Below are 14422 nucleotides of genomic sequence, written 5' to 3'. Positions count from 1 at the left end.
AGCTATTAACAAATTTCCCTCCAGAAGGGTTGTACCGAATTGCATTCCCATTAACAATATATGAGAGTGCCTTTTTTCTTACAGTCTTGTCAATATATTGTGCTGTCATCGTATTTTCAAATCTTTACCCATCTGGTAGAGAAATGGTATCTCAGTATTGTTTTAGTTTGCATATGTGAGTTGTTACATTTTTTTTGTAGGGTTGAGGGTTGTTTTTAATCCCTTTTTGGTGTGACTTGTCTGTTCACATTTTTCTGTCAGGTTTTTGGAATATTACACCTCTATTTTTAAGAGTACTTTATATATTAAGTATATTAGTCCTTTGTGGTATATGTTGCAGATATTTCCCCACCCTACCCCCCCGCCCCCCAGTTTTTCAGTTGTCTTTTGACTTCATTTGTGGTATCTTTTGTCATATAAATTTTTTTTTATTTTTATGTAGTCAAATTTATCAGTCCTTTTATTGCCTCTGGATTTTAAGTCATGGTTAAGAGCATTTTCTTACACCAAAGTTAAAGAGGAGTTTATCCACATTGTCTTCTAGTACTTGCATGGTTTTGTATTTTACATTTAGATCCCTAAAGGTACGGTGTGAGATATGGATCTAATTTTGTCTTTTTCCAAATGGCTTCTCAGTTATCCCAGCGTCATTTATTTGGAAGTCCATTCCCCAGTGATTTGAGATGCCACCTTTGTCATATACTAAATTTCCATATGTGTTTGGGTCCAATTCTGGACGACACAGTCTGTTCAGCAGGTCTTTTTGACAATTCATGTAATAATACAACATATTAAATAAAGTGGCTTCGTAGTTAGGTGTTAATATCTATCTGGAACTGCTATTTCTCCCTCATAGTTTTTGTGTGTTTTTTTTTTAAAGATTTTATTGGGGAAGGGGAACAGGACTTTATTGGGGGAACAGTGTGTACTTCCAGGCCTTTTTTCCAAGTCAAGTTGCTGTCCTTTCAGTCTTAGTTGTGGAGCGTGCAGCTCAGCTCCAGGTCCAGTTGCCGTTGCTAGTTGCAGGGGGCACAGCCCACCATCCCTTGCGGGAGTCGAACCGGCAACCTTGTGGTTGAGAGGATGCACTCTAACAACTGAGCCATCCAGGAGCTCAGCGGCAGCTCAGCTCAAGGTGCTGTGTTCAATCTTAGTTACAGGGGAAGAGCCCACCATCCCTTGCGGGACTCGAGGAACCGGCAACCTTGTGTTGAGAGCCCACTGGCCCATGTGGGAATCGAACCAACAGCCTTCGGAGTTAGGAGCATGGAGCTCTAACCGCCTGAGCCACCGGGCCGGCCCCTCCCTCATAGTTTTTAAATGTTTTACTGGCTATTCTTGTTTGTTTTATATGAACTTCAATATCAATTTGTGTAACTCCATAAAATAAGTTCTTGATATTTTTATTGGAATTGCATTGAATTTATAAATTAGGGAGAATTGACATGTTCATAATACTGAGTCATCCTATTCAAGTATAGGAAATATCTTTCCATTTGATCAAGTCTACTTTTGCGTCTTTCAGGAGTATTTAAAAGTTTTCCTCTTATAAGTTTGCACATTTCTTGTTAAATTTATTCTGAAATATTTAATATTCTTTGGTGCTATAAACTCTTTACTATTTATAAATTTTTCAAATAACGTTTGAGATTTTTAGATCTCCAATTTCTTTACTTTAATGTTATTCCATTACCATTTATACAAGTCATTGTCTACATTTCAAATATTACCACTGTAAGTGAAGATGTAAGTATCTTAAATTTTCCTGTTTTCCCTTACATATTGTACTCGTGACCCTAATTAAGGGGTCATTTGGAAAGTCTAGGCTAATGTGTTAAATCACCTGTATGATTTGTAAAGAATTGCTTTAATTCCACTTAAGAATACGCAGTTAATGAAAGTCAGGTGTGAAAACAGAGTCTCTTTGCCAAAATACAATACATGTTGTCATTTGATCATTTTTTTCCTGCTGAGTAGATTATTATGAAAATAGCCTTAGCCTGCAAATAATTTCTTTAATCTTGATTCTCTCACATTGTAGAGCCCACTCCTCATACCAGTTTTACTTTCTTCTTAGGCTACTAACATGTTTTGGGTGCTGAGGAAGAAGTGTGTACTGATACTTGAGCTTAGAACCTTTCCATGAGAAAATATAAAACTCTTTAAAATGAGTAAAGTTTTACATAACCTACAGATCCCATGTGAGGTAGTGAGAGGGGAACGGGGAAGTGGAGGTTAAATCCGATAGCTGTATTTTAAAAACGATAATTGTTTTATTTTTCATTATAGGAACATTTACATATATACCAGTTTCTTTCCGACAAGATTATTTGATAACACTTCCATTTTTAAAGGCTCTGTAAATCACTGATAACATAATGTAATGGCATCTCCTTTTACTCTCAGAATGTGCCTTCAAAATATATGTGGAATTCGTGGCATTTTGAGGGCAGAGTTTGATTTTGCATCGCTTTTAATATTGAAATTGCTACTACCCTTGGGCATACTGGTTAAATATTTTCTTTATATTTCCTAGAGCCAATCACAACTCAAAATTTTAATAATCAAAGAAAGTAAAAGGGTTTTTACTTTGTCAAAAACATCAGTTGATAATGTAAGTAGTTTTAGGGATTCTCTTTATACTTCCTAAAAATCTTGCAATTTCAGTATCAAATACCAAATACTATATTCCAGAATATGAGTATTCTTATATAATATTCTTTACATTTTTAAATAATGTTTTATATCTGGGGGTAAATCATAAAATTAGAATAGTATATTTAGCAAATACTGATCCTACTGATTATTGTAGATTATCAGCAAGATTTAGAATTCTCATTGGCCAGTATGTAATCTGTCCCAAAGGGTTATGGGTTAAAAATAAATATATTTGCACATTTTTATGCTTTGCAAGCTTGGATATTGCCTTCTCAGTTACATTTTGATTTGTCTGGTTTTAGTGCATTAGCTAGCTATAGGAAAAGTACATTTAGCTAAAGACTAGTATTTTTCTAGATGATGGTATTTTTCCTGATGCTCTGAGATTATTAAATGTTTTAAGTTACATTTTTGCAAATGATTGTTTTAATGAGTTACTCTCTAATGAAACCCTAAAATAGCAAAGTGCTAAAATGGCAAATAGTACTTTGATTTCTCTATGCAAAGAACATGTTTAGAAAGCCAAAATAAAAGGGGAAATTCCAATGAAGGAAAAGAAATAAAAGTAAATGAGGTAATCAAAGTCAGAGAAATTGATATTGGCAGGTTCTGAATGATGTTCCTAGATGAGCAATCTTTCAAAATACTTCTTGTACATTGCTGCTGTTCCTTTATTTATTATTAAAATAACATGATCCATGAGGAGCTTGGGGTGACTCTCGGCCTAGCTAATTCTAATTAATCCAGTCAGGGAGAGCAGTAGGGTAAGTGGAGCAGTCTATCGGATTGAAATTCATAACTTAATTGAGGTCAAAGTCCCGGTCTGGGAGAACAAAAGTCTTTTGCTGGGACCAGGCAGATCAATAGCAATAAATATCTGGCTTGGATACAAGTAGCTTATAGTGACAGATTATCTGACAGTGGCCAGAGGTCTTGGTTCTGTTAAGGGCAGTCTCGAGCATGCCATGGTTCTTACTGATGTGCAATCCTTACCCGTGACACTTGGAAAGAAGTAAATGGTACTCTCAAGAACTCTTGAAAGTCTTATGGAAGCACTACGTGTGAAACTCCAGTTGCTTCTGTTTGTCATTATCCAATGAACATTCTCTAATGATACATTTTTTAAGGTGATAGAGGAGTTTCTATCATTTTGCTAGTAAGATCCAAAGGATTTGCAAAGTTAATTAATTGTGAGAGCTAACTGAAAAAGATCACGTAGAATTGCTTTGGGGGAGGAACACAACCCAAGACCGTGTTGTCTTGATTTGTATACTCGTGTATGCGTTAACTACAAAAGTTAAAGAGGGCCACGTTACGTTAACGTTTTATTAGTGTTAGCTCTTTTAAGTGTGGTGGTGGTATTGTGGTTGTGTAGGAAATTGCCTTGTTGTTTTTAGGTACACACTGATACATTTAAGGACAAGAAGTCCTAATGTCTATCATTTCTTGAACCTACTTCACCAAACAAAGAAAGATAAAAAGAAAGAAAATATGACAAAATAGTATCAATTATTAAATGTATAATGGGTCTGTCCCATCATTTAAAAAGTAACAACACAAAAGAACCTTGTGGAATAAGAAAGACCGTTAGGCTAGTGTGTTACTAGGAAAGGTTTTCCTCTGTCCTGTTCTGTTCATACTTTTAATTTCTACTTAGTTGTCAAAAGCTTGCCTGTTTATGCATTATATTATTGTTTATCCATGATGATAATAATTACTCAAGTAGTATAAAGCCTTGGCATTCCACTCATCATTTAATGACATTATTGCTGCTGAGGCTCAACTGCCATCTGACTGTGGGAAAGGGACTCTTGGGATTTGCAGTTGTTGGACTGGAAAGGCATGGAGAGCTTCATAGTATGTATTCCATTTCCACTGACATGTCTGTGGTTCAAACCATCATTCCTTCACCCATATATTATTGTGGCAACTTATTAACGTGACTTTTTTGATCCTACGTAGTTATAACAGGTTAGTCTTCCTTTAATGTCATGATCTAAATGCTACTTCAGTATCTAAATGATTCTATTATCAAAAACCTCTAATAGTTTCTTACCTATGAATCAATTCTCAGCTTTTATGATTGACTCTCAAAGCCCCCCCTCTATGACCAAACGGTTTTATCCAATATTCCTCACGTTTTGAAATTGCTGAGCTCACTTTGTATATCCCCGAAGTCCCCAAACGTGAGTCACCAGAAATTATGATTCAGTAGGTGAGTCCCAGGGGTGGGGGTGGGAGGTTGGGAGGATGGGAATCGCAAAGTTATAAAATGTCTACGCATAATTCTGTAGTGCCAGGTTTGTAATTCTAAACCCCATATGCACCTGCCCATTCTTCAGTGCTACCTATCTTAAGTAGGAGTTAGGATAAAAACAGTCAGACTAAACTAATTCAATCACTGCCTGTGATGAATCACTAACTGCTTAGAATTCTTAGCTACGGTTGCATTTTTAAAGGAGGGATACAAATTTAGATATAATCCTATTGGCTGAGCATTTGCTATTTTTCAAATAATTATGTAAGATATATCTACATATTTGGTCTCCTTTTTCCTTATAATAATCCTGTGAAATGAATTTTTTCTGCATAATAATCCAAAGTCACCCGGCTGCTGCCCCATCAAGATTCAAATCCAATAACAAATGATCTCTGGTAAATTTTCAGTTAGTTTATCAAAATACAGTGGAAACATTAAGGTTTTTTAGAGAAGTTATTTTGAAGCAGAACAAATAAGGCAAAAGAACATGAGGTCATTTTCCAGCATGTTTCTGCCTTTCATTTTGGAACTCACCTATTTTCTATAAGTTTATGTACACAACAAAATAATAATGAAAACAACTCCTCTCTGATGGCAAATTGTTGTAGTTTTTAATGGATCATTTGGAAGTCAACTATACTCAGACTTTCTACCCTGAGTTCAGAAAGCGTGGTAGAAAAATTCCTATTCAAGGAAGATAAAATTGAAAAAGAGGAACCTTAGTTCTCAAGAAAACACCACTATATGTATTGGACATATCACTGCACATAACACTTAATATATGTTTGATATAAGCAAAGAATAAAGATTTAGAGTGGAAATAATAATGCCTCAAAGAAACTATGTCTTTTAGAAATTTATGGAGAGAAATTAGATTAGTAAAACTTGATATTAACAAGGTTATCTTAATACTTCATGACTTTGTTGACATATCTGGTCAATATGCTTACTTATAAATTATATATATATGTGTATATATATATATATATATATATATATATATATATATATATACTTTCTTATTCTGTAGAGGATTGTTTGAGAGAGGCAGGCCTAAACAAATGTGCTGTAACACACATATCAGGTAGACATTCTTGAGCAGTGGATGCTAAAGGCTTTGTTCTACAGATAAATGAGATGTACCGCTAACTGAAGGTTATGCATTACGAGACTGCGGTACTCGTACTGAAGTGACTTATTGCGCTTGACATGTATTGGCAATGGACTGGTTTTGTTTCATGTAGCTGTTACTTATTTTTTTCAAACAGTTATTTATTTCTTAGAAATGCAATTTCTTATTTAACATACTTTTTAAAACTGTGAATGGTTTGAAAGAAATAGAGTCTTAGGAAATGGTAGAAGATGTTCATTTATGACTAGAGTAGAAAAAAGAAAGAGCTGAAGTGTAAGAAATTCATTTCTCCGTCTTTTGTTTTCCCCTTCCCAAATGTAAAATTACACCCACTTTGTACTCTTAAATCACATATTCACCAGGAATTCAATTGGCTTATATAGAGACCAGTCCAAAAGGCCCAGTTCACTTCCAGGATCCAACCTTAGGGTAGATCACGCTGCTGGTATGTGTGGCCACAGGGCAAGGGAATGGAAGGTGGGGGAATGGATTGAGCTTGGACATGCGAGCTAAGGTGTCTGGACTCCTGTACATGAGGCCCTTTGTGATGTAGGAGGGGGTTGGAACAAAAGGGGTTCTGGAGATATCCATTTGTACTCTTGTCCTGGGAACATACCAGTATTAGAGGAGGCCTGCCTACCAGCTTGGTGGTTCTCAGGGTGCCCTGTGAATCCCCACAGAGGTACCTAGAAGTTACCTCCCACTTTAGCTTTTACCTATTTTAAGATTAGACTTCTGAAGAAGATTTTGTTTTAAGAAAGAGTTCTCCTGTAATGGATTATGAAGGTAGAGACTACGTCTATTCCACACTGTGTACAAAGGCTTTGGTATTATTTAAGTCCCAGCAGCTTTAGAGGCATTTTGTAAATATCTGTTGACTAATAAAACAAATGTATTCAGCCCCTTATGCAAGAAATCTCTACATCTCCAAAAAATGTAGACAGAGTTTTCTGGATTAACAGATAGACAAATGTCAATGCACAGCAAGTCTGAAAATGGTGAGCAAAGCTGATTGAACCAATATTTAAAGATCACATATTTTTATGATTTTTTTCTCTATTCTGCAAACTATATTTATATATATTAGCTCATTTTGTCCTTACAGGAGTCCTTCTGTGGTATTGTCTTCATTTCACAGTTGAGGAAACTTAAAGCTCAGAGAGGTTATGGGAATTGCTTGAGAACAGAAAGCTAATAAGTAGGATAACCAGAGTTCACACTTCAAGTGTTTTCACTGCGGATTCCATGCTTTTTTTCCTACATTATGCTGCCATCAGACTCTATCACACTGACTCAGTACTTTTAGAATTCACAGCCATCTGATGCGTTTTATGAGGATTACAGTAATAAGTTCGTCATGTCCTTAATATTTTCTTCCTTATAATGAAATTCTTATATGTAAACATTATTTTGTTTAACAGGTTTTCCCCCTCAGTGTGACTTTTCATCCACATTCCTATTCTCACAGCTCATAATTCTCTTTAATAAGTTATATTTTTTCTATCATTTTTATATTGAATACTCACTTCTTTTGTTAAGTTGGTATCTGAAAATGAACAACTGGCTCACAGTACAGTGTGAATCAAGTTCAAATTACTTTGAGTTCACAGAACACCCAGTGTCATCTTATTTTTACATCTAACTGAATTATAGGACACTGTCAAAGTGTTATGTCCTGGTATGGCAAATTGCTCCTTCTAAATGGCCCCCTGGCTACATTCTCTCTCGCTATTGCTATAAACCAGAAATTGTTGACATCTTACATTATCGTAAGCTTGAAAACAAAAGAACTCTTTTTTTTATTCCCAGGCAGTCCACCTTTTTCACCATAAAGGTTTCTGAACATCTTAGGGACCGATAACTGAATCATAACCTCTTGTACACTTTAAAGTTGATTGTGCCCTCAGAATTGGATTAATTCTATAAAACTGTAACTTTTTTAAAAAGTCAGGCCATTCTTCCTCATTGAACTCCAGAAATGGCTCAGTTATTTGTCTTAAAAGAACTAACTTATTTGAATGTTGAAATAGTGGCTCATTGATGATTTCTGAGATTTATTATTTAAATGTATATATGTTATAAAATATATTTGGCTGTGCTTAGTGTTGTTGAGTCTAAAATGTTCTTCTAAATATCACATTATGAGGATGAATTAAAAATGAAGGAATTATACAAAATAACAAATGAGTCAACAGAGTAAGGTCTAGAAATGGCCAAGCTTTCTTTTTTGATGATCGAACTGACTCATAGAGTGGTTAATAATGCCTGAAAATATGGAAATAAGATAATTTGGGGGGGAAAATGACTTCAAAGGAAAGGTAATTTTTTACAAAGCAAGAGCTATAGAATATTTAAAGGCCATATTCATATGCACATACATAGAGACTGATTATGCACAAATACCATCTATAGGAAATTTAATGGTTATTGTGGAACATAGGTGAACAATGAGACTGCAATGTAGTGTTGATATTACAAAAACCAACTTCGTGCCACCGTAACAGGAATATAATCTGTAAACGCCAGCACAAAATACTATTATATACATAGAAGACTAATCAACATAAAGCATAAAGTTTAAATTTTTGTATTTCAAAAAGAATGTTGATAAATTTGAAGAAATCTAGAGGAGGATTTTAGAAAATCAGTAGTGGAGGCGGCCGGTTGGCTCAGTTGGTTAGAGCGAGGTGCCCTTCACAACAAGGTTGCCAGTTCTATCCCCACATGGGCCACTGTGAGCTGCGCCCTCCACAACTAGATTGAAACAACTACTTGACTTGGAGCTGATGGGTCCTGGAAAAACACACTTAAAATAAAATAAATTTTTTAAAAAATCAGTAGTTTGGAAATGGACTTTTTGGAAAGTGTCATGGTCACAAACTGGCATGGGTCATATGCAGCCCAAAGATCTATTGTTTGGCACCATCGTGGTACTCACAGTTTATTTGTAACTTATGGCCACTTAATTTCACATAGCAATATAGATGTTAGGATTCTCTTGGAAAATCTGAAGCTATGACAATCCTGGGCACATTCCCAGGAGGCATCCGTCAGCTAGAGCTGAGTAGCTGCTGCCCTCCGTGGACGGCCGGGGGCTCTCCTGTCTTCTGTGATCCCACTGTTGCTCCTCTCACCAGTTAACCGCACTCGTTTGTATTTACTGCCTGCAGTCATTTGAGTGGTTTGTAACCTTGGGTTTTGAAGGACTACATTTGGAGTCAAGTTGCCCAATTTCTACTCTGCCACTAATGGCGTGACCTTAAATAAAGCATAATTGTAAAATTGTAAAGCCGGAAAGGAATTCAAAGACCATCAGAGTCAGTTTCCCATGGAACGCAGGAATTCTCTCTGCTAAACGTCCAAAGGTGGTTAAGCCAAGCCAGCTTCTGCTTGGGCATTTCTGTTTACTTCAGCAAGTAGCCTGTTCCATTTTAGAAAGCTCTAATTATTAGAAATGTCTCTTACCTGTTGAGTTTACATCTGCCTACATGTAATTCTAAAACTGTACAATTATATAAGGTAGCTGTCATCTCAGTAGTACAGAACGGAGTAGAACTATAATAACAGATATGACATGAAAGACAAGGTATCTGCTGTCACACATCCTTTTATTTAAAAATGTGTGTAAAATGTGCTAGGCCATCAGATGGGTGACTGCTGTTACAGAGATGTAAATATTAGTATAACATTAGTCAGATGTTAGCCAGACCAGTTAATTCCATTGTAGACTTAGTAACCCATTTTTATTGTATCACTGTTTTAAATATTTGCCATCTCTTAAAAAAAAAAAAAAAGTGAAAGAAAGAAAAGGAAAGAAGATTTAAATATTTCTTGTTGGTATAATGGCATTTGTCAGTGTGTTCATACGTTTTAATTTCCCGGGACTCATAGACTTAATCCCATGAGCTCACTTCTGATAGTAAAGGGCGTGAGCTGTCTGTGTGGCGCAAGCCGCCACTTGAGGGTTTCTCCTTGCCGTGGAGCTTTCTAATGGAATTCAAGGTTCTCTGTAAGGGTGAGCATTACCAAGCCTTCCCAGGCTGCACTGCAGGTTCAAGGACACACGCAAAGTTTAATGTGCACAAACATGCTCTGCTCCCACTCCTGCTCCTTCGTACTCTGATTGGCAAGGTTAACTCTGAGAGGCTGAGCTTTTTAAAATGATTCGATTAGACCCCCCACTTTACTCCTCTCCGTTTGCCCCTCCCCTTCAAGCACCAAACCAACACCTTCTTTGTCTCCGTAGGCTTGGCTTTGCCAGTAACCTTTTCTCTCTTCCTTTTTCCTGATTTTGTGTCAAATTTTGATATGTTGTGAAACAGAACAAGGAATTCAAAAGTAAAGTAACTTGCATCGTTTGAAAGTTTTGATGTGAACGAATTCCATACTTGGATGGTTTCTACACTTAACGTTTTATAAAACAACAAATCTCTCACTTTCTTTTTGATTTACTTTACGACGTAAGTCAAGATGGAATTGTCACTTACATTAGCAATTCACTTAGATTGACAGATGTAATTCCATAATTCTATCAAGAACTGGTTTGTACATAATTCCTTTCACAGCCGTTTTTCCAAAAAGACCTTTTAATGACAAAAACTTCAACCATTTGCAAAATTCATATAATAATATAACAAACTTCCATGTGCTTATCACCCAGTTTCTGCAATTACCAATTCGTGGCCCATCTTGTTGAATCTATACTGCGACTCCACAAAGGTGGTTTTTAACCTTTGTAGAAAGGATATGAGGAAAGCTATGAACACCAGAGAGAAAGGACGCGCATTTAGAATTTTTGCAGGCAATTTTAATAGGCTCATACACTTGCTGAAGCCCTTCCATAGATGTCCTCGAAATCTAAGAATCCAGAATAAGAATCCCTGCATTCCAGCAAAAATAATGCTACATTTTCTCAACTTTTCTCATCACCTAAATGTCAAAGATTTGGGATCAGCTTAGGTTCTCTTATGCAAAGAGCAAAGTTAAGCCAATGGCAGGGTCTTTTAATGATTAAATATTCATTATGAAATTTCTTAATATACTCCTTTATTTCCCTGTTCAGCTCTTTTCTCTTTAGTGCCTATTAGTTTGTTTTTTTATAATTGATAGTTCTTTTGCCAGTGTTGACGGATTAGGAAGATTGTCAATGATTTAACTTTCAAAGCCTAACAACTTAGAATTTTATCTAGAGCTGCTGAGTTATTATTGCTAACAGCTAAAAAACGCAAACTACCTCTCCCCATACATAGTGTAAAGGATAGAGGTCTAATAATGAAATGCATTAAGTTGTTAGGAACTTTCTTAAGTAATAAAGCTGGAGTTCCCATTAAGGAGGATACTAATTTTAATGACTAATTAAAGCATATTTATTGAAAGCCTAGGGATAGCTGATTGTGCATGACAAAGGGTAATCTTTCTGTTTCCCACCCTCCTTCGTACCCTCCTTTTGTCGGCTGGCATTTCTCTCAGCCTTAAACCTCCCTCTGGAACAGCTGTGGTCTTAGGGCAGACTCAGAACACAAGAAGTTGGTGAGGTGGCATTCACAGCCTGCACGCTGCCCCCAGGGAACTACCTCACTGGTGAACCTTGCGGCATCTGGCCCTGATGTGAGCTAAAAGTGTTTTTTAAAAGCAGGTAATAAAAGAAAGATAGTTGACATAACTTAATTATTAATTATTCCATTTCAGAATAGGATTATCTTTTGTCTTTGTCATAGTTTCCCCCCCTCTCTGTCTCTCTCTTTCTCCCTCTCTCTCTTGCCCCGTAACCCCGTGTGTGTGTGTGTGTGTGTGTGTGTGTGTGTGTGTGTTGGGAGCTAGGGGATATAGTAAGGTGTACACAATTCTCATTTAGTATGGTTGAAAATATTTCTATTAAGTTGATAATTCAAGAAAAGAGCCACCCTCATTTATAGATAGCCATTTTTTTTTCTTAAGTCCGCCATTCTGGTATTCCCTCTATAACATTTTGTTTTGTGTTTGGAAACATTTTTAGTATTTTATTGAAGAGGGGAAAGTTCAAAAACAACACACACACACACACACACAAAAACACCAACAACCCAGAATGTTTAATGGTTATATCTATTCAACAAATATACCAAAATAAATATATGCTCATAAGGTAAATATAGACCACTTCAACATATGTTTCTAAAAATCTATGCAATTCATACAACATATAAATCGACTTTTGTTTTCATTAATTGATGTTTCTGTAGTATTTTGAAAGTTGTGAAATGCAGAGTTTCCCCCCATTTCAGACTGGGAATACGTTAGTGCCTGTCTTGGCTGTGCTGTACCTCTTTCTGTTGAAAGACTGTTGGATGCCTAACTTTTGTGCTAGACTTCTTTCAAGGCCAAATTCTTTTAAGAAAATTTTCAAGATGCCCAATACACAAATACCTCTTCTAAAAAGGTTAACCATCACCTTAAGTACATTTTAAAATATTTTCCTTTCGAAAAGTGTCCTTAAATTTTATTTCAAATATTTTACAGATTCCATTATGGTTCATTTGTTTATTTGGACTGAAGTTGGATGCTGTTTGAGGTGGTGCCCCGACCTCTCTCAATAGAAGCCTAAGCATATCTAAGCACCTGTTTAAAAAAAAAGTTGCCTGTAATGAAAACTATCCCCACCTACAATTTATTAAACCTTGACATACTGCATTACTTAAGAGATCTCGAGAAAATTAAACCCCCTTTGACTGGGTTTTGCAATGCAGGGAAATTTTTAGTGACATTTAAAAGGTTTCTCTTGTGTTCCTCTAATGGGATAAATAAAAAAGGCTTGTTTTAGCCCAGCAAATGGGGGAACAATCCAATTTCCTTGATTCCATCAAGACACTCTTAAAGCATTAGCCTGTGCAGTAAAAAAAAAATTCGACTGACCCCCTTTGCCTGATGGCTTTGAAAAGTGTCCTGATGTGTAGGTATTTGCCCAACATAGCATAGTTGGTTATTGCTCTTCCAACACATCCGTTGATGGAAAAATCTTATGTGAAGCTCCAATAAATGTCAGTTTATGTTACCGAACTGTAACAACAGTGCACCAGACTATAATGGTCTCTCTGATAGGCAGCCGTTCACTGGAAGATGAAAAGAAATCCTGTCAAATATGTTTAAATTTAAAAATTAAAGAAAAGGTAAATCATTTAATATTTTAGGAAACCTTTTACTACATTTCATTATTCCACTGCAATTGATATCTCCTTCTCTTTGTCCAAAAGATGGTGCTCATTTACAGAGAATATACTCGCACAGGCAGTGGTCCTCAAATGTTGGCTAGTGTTAGAATCACCTAGGGCTTGTTAAAAACAAATTGCTGGTCCCACCCCCAGAGTCTCTGGTTCGGTTCCTCTGGGGTAGAGCCTAGTAATTTGCATTTGTAACAAATTTTCAGGTGAAAATGATACTGTTGGCATATGGCCCATACCGGAGAACCACTGGCCTAGGGGATCTTTGAAAAGAGATAGTCACCTCTGGATCAGTGGTTCAAAGTTTGAATCAAATCATTTAGTTTGAAAGTTATTAACATTTGGGAGCACTCTCATGTGTGAAAAAAAGGTTGATGGCTATCAATACAGTAGAATGGATGGGCCTGTATTTGACATTTGGCCTCCTCATTGGCAGTCTTTAAAACCCATTCTGAAGGGAAGAAAAAAACATGAAGACAGAGCTTTCATTTTTAAAGAAATTATGTGTGCCGGCGTGTTATTTAAAAGAATAGAAATGCGTCCTAAATTTCCTAAGAGCCATTGTGTAATAGTAGAATGAAACTGTCATTTATGGTAGCCTGATATTTAAAATTGTCTTTTAACAAGATCTTTTGCCCTTTAACCATGTAAAAACCCAAAGTACCTTTTTACTCATTAAAAAAAGGAAGTTATATTTGATATTCTAATTCTTTGAAATTTGATTTTTCTGTGTGTAAGAAATATGGTAATTGTGTTATGCAGAATATTGCACTGTATATCAGAAGTATTTCCTTTGAAATACTTAGAACTGATGTATTAGCCCACTTTTACTCTATAGAGAGTTAGACACACACTATTTATTCACTTGTCCTTAAAATGCACCTGTGTAGTAAAATGAAGACCAAAAAAATCATTTTTTGACAAGAAGAAATTATCACAGGAAGAGGTTTGTTGACATCCAAAAATCACAGAAGCAAAATCAGAATAAAAGAGGCTTAGGAACCCCAGATAGACTCTATTTAAAGAAGGTGGTCCAGTACCCAGTCTCATTTTCTTCTGGTGAAAGAATACGTGTGATAAGTACATAGAGAGTGTATGTTCTTACAGGGTAGTGTCTGAATGCTCTAGTGAGTCGGAACGTTCTGTTTCAACTTCTGTTTTCTTCTACCATTCCAA

At 36.1% G+C, this 14422-nt stretch overlaps 1 protein-coding gene across 1 annotated transcript in view; it reads left to right on the top strand.

Moving 5' to 3' along the window:
- The window catches only part of ACBD6 (acyl-CoA binding domain containing 6), a 136328-nt gene that overhangs the window by 84197 nt on the left and 37709 nt on the right, over positions 1-14422 (top strand). The window lies entirely within an intron of this gene.

This window comes from Rhinolophus ferrumequinum, chromosome 22 (assembly GCF_004115265.2).
Source record: "Rhinolophus ferrumequinum isolate MPI-CBG mRhiFer1 chromosome 22, mRhiFer1_v1.p, whole genome shotgun sequence".
NCBI classification, from domain to species: Eukaryota; Metazoa; Chordata; class Mammalia; order Chiroptera; family Rhinolophidae; genus Rhinolophus; species Rhinolophus ferrumequinum.
The sequence above is the reverse complement of the archived record's forward strand: the minus strand, read 5'-3'. Positions and strand labels throughout refer to the sequence as shown.